Below are 12,322 nucleotides of genomic sequence, written 5' to 3' on the forward strand. Positions count from 1 at the left end.
GGAATCAAATCAAACATTTTGATCAAACTTCATCCATCAGGAATATCTCCAATATTCAACATTATAGACAATGCGATTCCATTGAGGCGCTTTACATTTTTCTTTTGTTCCTACTATGTTTCCGAAACGCTATTCATCGAGAGGTACCTTTTGTTCGGGAAAAAAAGGCCTTCCACTATTAAATTGGTAACTGACCTGACACTGTGTTAACGCTATAATAGGCAGGCTACTGTCAATAAGTGATCACACGAAAGTCATGTGAAAGCCTACACGAGCGAGAGGTACCTTTTGTTCCCACCAAGGGTGTATTTGAGTAGCCGTATAAGCTCGTATAGGCCTAAGCACAAAAGGCACACATCAGCCGTGGGTGTACAGTTCATTATCACCCACTGACTTTAGGTTCTTCATTTAAATCGATTACACATAAGAATTAAGGCTGCCATGTCCACATGTCATAAAAGAGGATGCTCGGATCACGTTAAAGGAGTATTTCGTGATCCTAGCATCCTCTTTTTATGACATTTATCAGTACATATCCACGAAAAAAGCATATTCCCAAAATTTCAGTTGATTCCGATAGTACGTTTACGAGTTATACATGATTATGTGTATTACACTGCTCCATAGACAATACGTTGTAATTTCGTTCTGGTGCACCAGAACGAAATTCAAATTTCACGATATCTTTGCTAAACGAATTAATCTGCAAGAAATATTTTGTACATAAACATTATGTAGCCAGAGGTTTCCAGTGATATAAAAATCTCAACTTTTTTTGAGAAAAGTGGGGGATGAGGCTGTGGATCACGAAATGCCCTTTAAGTCCATAATGGTAATACTATAGTTACGTATATGGTCAATTCCAGCCAAAGCAGGCCAAAATTCTCTCTGGGGCCATTTTGAAAATGTTTTCCTTTTCAATTCTAGACTTATCAAATGAGACGATCATGTCTACTGAATCATCAGGTGGAAGTGCCATCGGATTGAAAAATAACTTTTCTTGCTAGACCAAATAAAGTGTTAAATGCGCATATGCATGTTACCCACGAATTCAAGCATTTTTCACCTGTTGTACGCCATAAAATTTCACTTTCTTTAATATCTTTCAATATTTTATGTGTGACTCATATACACTAGAAATCGGTGAAGACTTTGAACGTAAAATAGAATTATATTACATATATCTATACAGAAATATTTTGGTTATTACAAATTTTAAGAAAGAACCAGGTGTACAGTTAAGATTGTGTCGATTCTCCGAACTCTTTCCAAAGTGGCTGTCATTTAACATTACTGTATTATTTCGAAAGATTAGAATAAATGCTTCATATAAATATAAAGTTAGATTTTGTATCTCGTCGCAGGATGAGGATCTCGGATGGATTCGTGGGTAACAACGTCTGGAAAATAGCAATTCCTACTAATTTTTTTAAATAAAAATAAAAAATACTTTTCCGTATGTCAATAATTCAGGCTGTAATGGCACTAAAATGAATTTTAATCAAAATACAGACTACATGGAATATTTAGAATGGATCATTATGGCATTTTGGGTATAAAAATTTTGAGAATAATGAAGTTGCCAAATTCAAATAGACAGAGCAAATAGTTTTATATTATTATTTTAGTAAAATCATTCCATATTTTCATGCAGCAATATTCTATTAACTCGTGTTTGACAGTTCCTATGAACTAAAACACTATCAATACATTGTTAACTATAATTTAAGTAGGGATTCGTGGGTAACCAAAATGTTCGTGGGTAACACATATTTGAAGGTATGTATTGGTAAGCGGCAAAATAGAAAATATTACAGAAGGTTGGAAACCACCATGCGGTTATTCCTCCATTGTGTTTCAATGATTCCCGTTTCTCTAACCAATTGCATTTACCCAAAAAATGGTAATTTAGGATAATCAATCAAAACTTCATGATGCAGCTTCAGTATACCTTCAAGAGGACGCTATTAAACAGGACTGTTTTGGAACCTATTTCGCATGTTTTCAAAATGTTAAGATGCATAAGAAACATATAATTTACGAGTAAATCCTTGGATTCGTGGGTAACGCCGAATTCGTGGGTAAAGCTATAAGTACTATAGTACCGTTTGGGGTTTGCGTTTCTTAGGTGTATAAACTGTAAGTACTGTCAAAATTATAGCATACCCATGGCTTGAATATGTGCTGATTTAAACTTAAAATAAACAATCTCCTTATTTTTCAAGGTTAGCATCTATTCGGGATTCGTGGGTAACACAAGTTTAAACCGTCGTAGATTCTTTTTTAAAGCGGTGAACGTATTTTTATGATTTACAATTTTAAGCGCTTGTCAAACTAAATTCAGTGTCCAAAGTCATTAAATGTTAATTTAAGTTATGACAATTATATTTGCTGGACTCGTGGGTAACAGTTGATACGTGGGTAACGTCAAATTTGATTTTATGGAATTTTATGGGTAAAACGTATTTGCATAAAATAATCACTTGGACCTCAGAATGATAGAACGAAACTTCGTTTCATGATATAGTCATTTATGGCATATTCACTTAACATTTTTCAGAACGATCATTTTATTTTTGATACGCGGGTAACAACATTATTAGCCAAATTGACTTAATGGCCTCTAGAGTCCACAAACTTTGGTGGAATTCAATCGTTTTACATATGATGAGAGATTATGCAAACGTCTTTCTAACGGTACTAATTTCATTTTGATTGAAGGACATTCAATGACATATATGGTGCTTTATCTTTGAATTCGTGGGTAACGCCAATTCATTTAAGCTATCATAACTTGTCCCCTGGTATGACTTGCTAGTAAAGGCCTATATGCACAAAGAGAGCACATTGGACGTGTCATGATATGCTCCATCAATAACGTGATTTCCTTTATTAATGACATTTTAAAGTGGAAAGTTAACATAGAGAGAATTTTGTCCCGCTTTCGCTGGAATTGACCATATACATGTAACATATACGGTAATAAGAAATTGGTGTAGGCCGATATAAAAGTTGTTTCACAAATTGACATTAACTTTTTTTTTGGCATAAACCCCTGGGCATCAACAGTGGCGTACCCAAGGGGGGGGATTTGGGAGGGGATGAGTGAGGAAGAGGTGGAGGAGGGGATATGGAGAATGAGAGGGGGACTGGAGGAAGAGAGAAAAAGGAAGAAATCAAGTGACAAAAATAAATAGAAGTTACAAATAAGTAGAAAGATAAGGAATATGATAGGAATGAGAGGGGACAAAAAGTATGAGGGGATGGAGAAGGGAAGGGAGAAAAGGAGAGGGAGTGATACTTTAGCAAGGAAAGAATAAGTACAGAGAAAGGAAAAGAAAGGAATGATAAATAAATAAATGTAGGCCTAATAAGAAGTATTATAGAAACTAAACACAGCCCCCAACATAGGCCTATAACACTAACACTACAGCACTATAGCGCACTCCCTATTCCAGAAAAATACAGAACTAATTTTTTGGAATTTCAAAAATATTAGGCCAAGTAAGGGAACAAACGAAAAGATCGATGACGTCCTATAAACGAAACTAGTTTCGTTTAGGGGGGGGGAGGGGGTAAAAATGCTCGATTACGTTTGTACAAAAACATCGGTCTGATGAATGTGTCATCATTGTTATTATGCCAAAAAATTTTAACTTTTCTGGCAGGGAGGGAGGGGGTCGGCTGAGAAACGAAACTAGTTACGTTTATAGGACGTCATCGATCTTTTGGTTTGTTCCCTAAAATAAAAAACATGTTTCACGTCCGGGTTTTAGAAAAAAAAGGAGGAAGAGGGGCCTTTTTATTTTTTATTTAGTATCCGTAAAATGGGGTAACTCGGTCAGCGGGGTAACTTTGGTCGGTCAAATATATTTTTTTAAATGGTCATATTTTCGTACAGCAATATTGTTTTTGGTCATATTTGGTATCAATTTGTTAAGAAATATATTTGGAAGAAATAATGGTCGCTCATGTCCACTTTCCTCGAAATTTTCGAAAAAATCGGGATTTTTGACCAAAAATGAGCATTTTTTTACATTTTTTTCAGAAAAAATAAAAATTGATATTTGTAAGCAAAAATGTGTGCTTGATTAATTTTGAAAGGGGTCAAATGTCACAAAAAATAACAACTTGCCCATTTACAGCGAAGATCAATTTTTTTGATTTTTTTTTCTTCATGGAATGTCCAAAGTTGCCAAAGTTGCCCCAAATGCGGGGTAACTTTGGTCAGGCTATTTTTAACCCCTAGGGCACCCTTACAAAATTATTTATAAATCTTTTTCAACTTCAAGGTGTAGAATGGAACCCTAATGTCATAAAAAAGAGATAATTAGAAATGTAATCAGTTTTGTTTGGAAGCAGTGGTTTAAAAACTCTGATAAGTGCCCAAAGTTACCCCATTTTACGGTATCCCAAAATCGGTGGGGAAGGTGGGGCATAACGGAACACTTAACTTCAAGGATGCTCTGTGACGTCACCATAAGTAATATGACTGTAAAAATTATATGTTCAGTTGAAGATTGTATTTAACTTTAATATAGGCCTACCATTAAACTTGAATCTTACAGTTTTTTATAAAAATGAAGAAACTATCGGGGCAAAACGGAACCCCCCTATGGGGCAAAACGGCACCCTGGGTGTAAACTTATATCAGTAGTTCCATCGGTAGGCCCTAGGCCTAGTTATATGTAGGCCTATATTCGTTACAATATTAAGTGGGCCTATACCATCTCTGTGGAGTGAGTTAACTTCTTATAGACCTAGTAGGCCTATAATATGTATGACCAATATTTGATTAGAAAGAAATATTAAGTAGGCCTACCCATCTCTGTGGAGTAAGTTAACTTTTAATCATTAATTCTATCTGTAGGCCTAGTTTAATATGTCTATGTTTCAACGAAGTGTTTACCATGCTCGAGTAGGCCCCTAGATAACGCCTACATTTCCTTGAGTGAAGACGTATTTATGTACAATTGGGGCAAAACGGAACCCATCTGTGGGGCAAAACGCCCGGGGCAAAACGGAACCCTGTTCCGTTATGCCCCACACTATAGGGGTTCCGTTTTGCCCCATACCCGATTTTTTAGGAATAGGTTGCATGCATAATACATTGTAGCATATAGCCCATGCAGTACATACAGCTCAAAGCTAGTACCTTAGTGTTTACATATACACAATTATTTAAGAATCCGGTATTAATGAAGTAAAATTTCAGTACATTAAACATCTGCATATCTTACGTCAGACAGGTTGTAATTTTTTGACTCGATCTTGCTCGGATGTCACTTGTTTCAGATCAAATTTTTGTTGTAAATCTGGGTGGCCATACTTGTGTTCCTAGATATAATTTGCATAGACGACAGTATTGCCAAGGCCTATTTTTCCCGTGGGTCCGTTTTGCCCCCGGGGTCCGTTATGCCCCACCTTCCCATAAATAGTGATTTTTTCTTTTATTGCCAGTTAGGACTAACTAAAAGATTAGGATTGAGCTAAACGGTTCCAAAAAAGTAAGTCCCCCCCTAAGACATTTTAGTATAATCCAAAAACGGCTTGATCAATTCTCTCGTTTTAAAGTTTGGAACATAGACTGATTAGTTATGCATTAAGTGAGCGGGTTTTTGTTGCTACTTTTTATCATCTTCATTGCAAAATGCAGTCATTTACGATATTTTCGGCCCAAAAAAAGTTCTACATAGGCTTTTTATGCTTGAATTTGTGTTTCACAATTTTTCCCTTTAAGTAAGTAATTTAATTAAAAAGAAGCATAATTGAATTGAATTAAGTTTAAGCCGATTTAAGTATCACACATTCAAAAACAGTTTTTATGGTTCAGTGAATAAATCAAATTGAGTGCTGCAGCTTATTAATGTCTTTCAATAATGAATAGGCCTTCCTTCATGTGAGATGGCTTCCAAGCATCGTTCTTCTATGTTGTTTGTGAAGCTGGTTCCCCGTATGCTGCAGGATTTGCTGCAAAGTCCTTTAAGGTGATATGGTCCCTCACTTGTCCGCTTGTAACAAGTTGAGTCTTGATAAAGGCCACACATATAAATGTTTTTTGAACCATTCAAAGAATGACCAATGAAACAAGTGTTTAGGGCCAGCATAAAAGATCTAACCAGGAATATGTTGGTCCATTGATTAAATTAATCAATGAACACAAGATTTATCATTGAAGTTACTGTTGTTCCTTTCCAATAAATTAAATTAGAATGAAAAACTTGTTAAATTTACGCATTTTAATGCATACAAAAAGCCAATTTAGAAAAGTGCAACTTTTGTTGATGATTAAAATTTCATAAATGGCTATATGATTACTTACTGAACCATAAAACATGTTTGAAAAGTGTAAAAATTAATTCATGAACATCTTAACTGAAGTTATTTTAATAAAAACAAAACAAAATATAGAAACATTCCTTTTTGATTAATTTTATTCAAGTGAAAGAGGTCTGAAACCAAAAGTCATGCATAAAACCTATGTAGAAAAGTGCAGTTTTTTTTTGGCCGAAAATTTTATAAATGGCTGTATTTCTCAGTGAAGATGATAACAGATAACACGAAAACACCGTTCACTTGATGCATAACTAATCAGCCTATGTTCCAAACTTTAAAACAAGATAATTGATCAAGCCGTTTTTGGATTATACCAAACATTCTTAGGGGGGACTTATTTTTGGCAGAACTTCATAATGTTTTTTAATCCCAAAAAATTAGTGCTGTATTTTTCTGGAATAGGGCTAGTAAATAATTTATAAATCCCGGGCCCCAAAAAGGAAGATGTGCTCCTACACTAAAGGAGGAATTTCCAAATCAAAACGAAACAATGGCAGCGTCCACAACGACTCGTAAATTTTGAGGCTCTGAAATATGATGATGTGAGTAAAACGAGAATTCAGGTAATAAAAGATATTATTTTGCTCTAAAAATATTTAGATGAAAAGAGAATAATTTTATCTCTTAGAATTGTTTCACTCTCACAATATTAAGGTTGAAAATAGTTTTTTAAATCACAAATGAGCGTCCGATTGTGCAAATAAAAGCCGCCTAACACCTAGAGAAGATGCAAGGACGAGGAGGGTTAATAGAATAATAGCTAATAATATATAATGGAGATAATTCCGCAGGTAATCCCGTCGCATCTATTCATACATAGTCCTTTTGTTCGCAAGTACATCAATGCATAGATACCGCGTATAGTTAATCCGGTTATTATGTCACTTCAACAACGAATAGACCATGCTGTGTGTTTTGTCGAAGACGAAGGGAACTGTATTGTGTTATTCTTTTGTCTACCTGTGTTTTCGCGGAAGGTGTAAAACGGGTGATGGAATGCAGTTTAAAATTTCAGCCACGGCCGAATCATTTCGCATTTTGAGTGCTAGTCAGGTGTAGGAATGCCTGTATTTGGATTCGTCTATAAGCAAAGTATTCTAGCCACTAGAATACTTTGGTATAAGCCTAAGGACGGTTGTGTGTTTTGAGTACGAGGAACCCATACCGTAGCGTAGTACATGTAGCTCTGCACAACGGTATTCACTCGGTCGGACATCCGGGAACATTGTCCCCTTCGTCCCCTTTGTACAAGCGCGCCCATAGCAACCAGCTCGAGAAAGGGGAACTGCACATGCGCTGCACATGCGCACACTGGTTTTACAAGGCTATTTCCCCTTTGTGACGTCAGCCCGACCAAGAGAATGAAGTGTATACAAAAAGCTAGTGCAACGTTGCACTAAAAAATACAAGGCTCCTGTAGCTTAAATAGTTGCATGTTTGTCATAAGGCCAAATAAAAAAATAAACATGTTTCACATCCCCTCCCGCTTCCTTTTTTGAGGTTTCTTCAATTATATTTTTATTTTTTGAAATTTAGTTATAACTTTTCAAAAAAAAATGTCTAGGAAGTAGAGATGCTTTCTAAAGCCTTGCTAATATACAAGAAACACTTTTGTAAGGTTTTGTGATAATTAAATGGGGGCAGGGGGCTACCTCTCAGAACAACAAATAAAAAGAGGAGGCCTCCTTTTTCCAGGCGTGATTGTATACCCCTAAAACAGCTAATTATGGGTATTTACACCGATTTTGCGATAAAAAATAGAAAATAAAAAGCCGGGTTTTCAAAAACCCGGACGTGAAACATGTTTTTTATTTTACTTTGCCTAATATTAATTACACAGCTTCTTGTACTTCTTGTCTAAACTCTTATGCTTGTAATTGTAATTAATACCGGTACCCCATTATTTATCCAGAATAAATAAAAATTCATTAATAAAGGGGCATTTCGTGATCCACAGCCTCATCCCCCCACTTTTCTCAAAAAAAGTTGAGATTTTTATATCACTGGAAACCTCTGGCTACATAATCTTTATGTACAAAATATTTCTTGCAGATTAATTCGTTTAGCAAAGATATCGTGAAATTTGAATTTCGTTGTGGTGCACCAGAACGAAATTACAACGCATTGTCTATGGAGCAGTGTAATACACATAATCATGCATAACTCGCAAACGCAAAATCGGAATCAACTCAAATTTTGGGAATAGGTTTTTTTCGTGGATATCTAATGAAAAATGACATAAATAGAGGATGCTAGGATCACGAAATACCCCTTTAACACATGATCCACATCTGTGCACCAAAACTAAGATGGCACTTCAGTGCAAACTTAGATAGGGCAGCACCAATACCAAAATGTCATACGGATAAAGGATGTGTCTGTTTTGCCCGTTATTTAAGTTTGTGTTGCGAACTATGTTTTGAACTCGCCACCAAAAAAAGGTGGCGAGGTTACATTTTGCCAAAGTCAACTCAAATCAAATGATGATATCTCGGCCAATTATTTTTTAAAGTGCATATTTGTTCAAGCGGGGTCAAGTGGATTAGTGGAACACCTTTTGGCCATGGCCGATTTGAAATAAAAATCTATTTATGACCCGCCCTAGTATTACATTCTGCCAAAGTCGACTCAAAACAAATGATATCTCTGTCAAGCAAGAAGTTATTGTCATGCTTGTGGTCTCATTTTATTGCCAAATAAAATGCACTTTCAACCCTGTAAAAGAAATACTTCAGTTTTTTTTAATACTATAACTGACACTCTGCTTCATAGAATTCAGAATGGGCAGGGTGGTGGAGGTGGGGGATGTGGTACACACAAACTCTATGGGATTGATATCCCACCATTGTACACCATCCGCGATAATCAACTTTTGAAAAGCACCCTAAACAAGGATTTAACCCTCGGCTAAAACGATAGGCCTACCCCGGGGGGGGGGGTTCTCAGTACAAATGACCATACGGGGACGTGCCGCAAATATGGGTAGCATTTTCAGCCTTTTGGTATATCAATGACCCCTTTTTCAAAGCCTATTTTGGTATATAAATGGGTCCTTTTTTCTAAATTTTCTCAATTTTTTCGGAAAATAGCCCAAATTTTCCTTAATCTAGCCAAAATTTTTAAAATTTTGCCAAAATTTAGGGAAAATTTGTAAAAACTAGGAAAATTTGGGTTAAATTTGGCCGAAAATTTGACTTTTGGTATATAAATGGGTCCAAATTTTTGAAAAATTGGTATATTTATGGGTCCACTTTCAAATTCTCAGCTGCACGTCCCTACCAAAACCAAACTTGAGTACCCCGGGGCCTACCTTAAACAGCTAGGTAACAGTCGCCCCTAAACACAGATTTTATTCCTTGCATCGAATTTCCTATCCTAAATTTCATTTCCACGTATTAGCAATTGCAATTTTGCTACCCTTTTTTCCAATTTTTCATGTTTTTGACACCCTAAACACGATACGTGCGTATCGTGCCTACCACCCAAAAAAACTGCCCTTTTACGCGTTTTCATTTATCGCGGATGGTGTACAGGCCACAATGGGAGTGACCCCCCTGGGCTGTAAAATTTTTTACTTATTCTATCATAGATTTTCTGAAGGGAAATTTGATGAAGAATCTAAATATGGACTTATTTTTTCAGTATGGGTTAGGGGCAAAATGTTTAGGTTCAAAATATTTTCAATTGTAAAAAAATCTAACATACTTTGGGACACCCTATATTCCGAGATTACCAAACAGCTGTTATTTTGGTTTCTTCCAAAGTCAGTTGGCTCTCCATATCCTCTAATAACCACAATCACTAAGCATGGTAGTACAAGACGGTACGTCCATGCGCCAAGTACACAGAGGGCTGCAATTTCCACAGTTAGTTGTATATGATGTAGTTATTGGTAATGGAACATGCCTAGACTTCTCCGTAGTCCACTTGCCAATTGTGCACTACTCTGGCTATTACATTTAAGCTTAAAACTTTTCACAACTGATCTTTTCAGTCACCGTACGCCCTCTGTTTGTTAGCTTCCCAAGTGGACTACTGACTTTGCCTTGAGAGTTAGGCCAATTTCTGGCCTAACTAAAATTGGTGATGATGTAATGCATCTTTAAAAATGAATCTGGCTTGTGATTGGTCGCCCAGATCTCGTTATTGTTTAAATCCTCCCGACGCGTACTGGTACCATTATAACTATACATGGTACACTACTATCTAGGGAATGCGGCGCTTTTGTGCTGGTGGATGAACGTATGCATCTAGCGCGTATTGTACCACCATGCTTAGTCTTGTGGTTAGATTTTATTGATAAACAAGTATGATTGACAGTGTGTGAGTCCCGGGTAAAGTTCTGCTTAAAAGTGAAAGTCCATAGTCGGTTTTTCAGATAATAAACTGGCAGATTCTAAAATTGTTCAGTATTGAAGTGTCATTATAATTATGCCATTATGATATGTTGTATTCAATAATATATAAGTCTACGTAGGGCCTATACTTACTGTCACAAATATAATTATATAGCCTAAACTTTTTCATAACCATTTTATACTAGTATTTTGATGTAGGCCTACTAAATATCAGTATAATTTCGAGTTCAACTGAATGCGTTCATCATGATTAATAACATTTTTATTTATCAAAAATCGACTATGGCATAGTCTAGAACATGCCCGGAGGATTTAAAGCCATAATGTACGATCTTATAATATGAAATTGGATAATTTTTTTCAAACCCGTTTTTTTTTGCATATTTGTCATGTTTACACATGTCCCAACATGCACCTACATGTAAATGGAACTGGCCAAATTTGTTGTCTTTGTATGTCAACAGAGCAAAGTTCAACATATGATCATAATTTAAAAATTATGATAATATGTCCTCCCATAGAACTGCATGTTTATGGCCAAAATAACCAGTGGGGTTTCTTTCACTTTACCTTGTTATTTCAACCTAAAATAGACAGCAACCTTTCTTGTCAGTTATTACTCATATTTCAACATTTTGAATAAAGAATAACAAAATCAAAATTTGAAGGAAATCATACATTAAAGCTTTAAACCATAATGAGATCTGGGCAACCAATCACAAGCCAGCCCATTTAAAGATGCATTACAGATGACCCAATTTTAGTAGGCCAGAAGTCCAACAATCTCATCCATAGACAACTGTGTTTAAAAGCAAGTTAACCGCAATCCAAAGTAAGTAGTCCACTTAATGGGAAGCTAACAAATAGAGGGAGTACAGCAGGCCTGTAGCCAGGATTTTTATTTTTTGTAGGGGGGTGCTAAGGCCAAAAAAAAAAAGTTGTTTGTTTCATGTTTGTCCTCTACCGCCAGGATCAAGGCCTGACCATTTTTAAAAAATAAAAATAAGTAAAATTCAATTTTTTTTCAGATTTGGAGTATCTCTGGACCTAGCTAGAGCTAAATACGAAGATCTTTCATGGTTGAAAGTAAAAAAAAACACCAAAAACATTTTGTGTCTTCAATATGCAAAGTTATAACTTGTGTTCATGTCATAGTCTATTATTTTTAGTGACTTCAAAATACATTGGATCTGAAATCATTGAAAGACTATGACATGAACACATATTATAACTTTAACTGCATATTAAATAAACAAAATGTTTTTTTTTTTAAGTCATCATGAATGGAGTATTTACCTCTAGCTAGGTCCAGGAATATGCCAAATCCGGAAAAAATAAATAAAAAATCAGCCCGCCCGCACGTCCTCTTTCAAAGCTATGGAGGACAAACAAACAATTTTTTTTGGCCTAATTTTGAAAAACTGGACAGTTTTTTGGGTTTTTTTGGACTGGGAGGGGTGGATTTGGACCTTTTGGGGCCCGAAATGCATAAAAACCTCTACCTTTTCGCTCCCTACGCTCACAATTCGCAAATGGTGTAAATGCAGGCGCGTAGTAAGCGGGGGGACAGGGTGGACGAAGTCCATGGGCCCCGAGAGTTCAGGGGCCCCGAGCAAAAAAGCGAGAAT

The 12,322-nt window shown here is 36.0% G+C and overlaps 1 protein-coding gene across 1 annotated transcript in view; it reads left to right on the forward strand.

The window, feature by feature from the left end:
* Window positions 1-6,828: 6,828 nt before the first annotated feature.
* The window catches only part of LOC140140355 (uncharacterized), a 57,856-nt gene continuing 52,362 nt past the window's right edge, over window positions 6,829-12,322 (forward strand). The window contains exon 1 of the mRNA XM_072162115.1: window positions 6,829-6,878. The gene's annotated coding sequence lies outside the window, so the exon portion shown is untranslated. The remainder of the gene's footprint in view (window positions 6,879-12,322) is intronic.

The sequence above is a fragment of the Amphiura filiformis genome, chromosome 19, assembly GCF_039555335.1.
Source record: "Amphiura filiformis chromosome 19, Afil_fr2py, whole genome shotgun sequence".
NCBI classification, from domain to species: Eukaryota; Metazoa; Echinodermata; class Ophiuroidea; order Amphilepidida; family Amphiuridae; genus Amphiura; species Amphiura filiformis.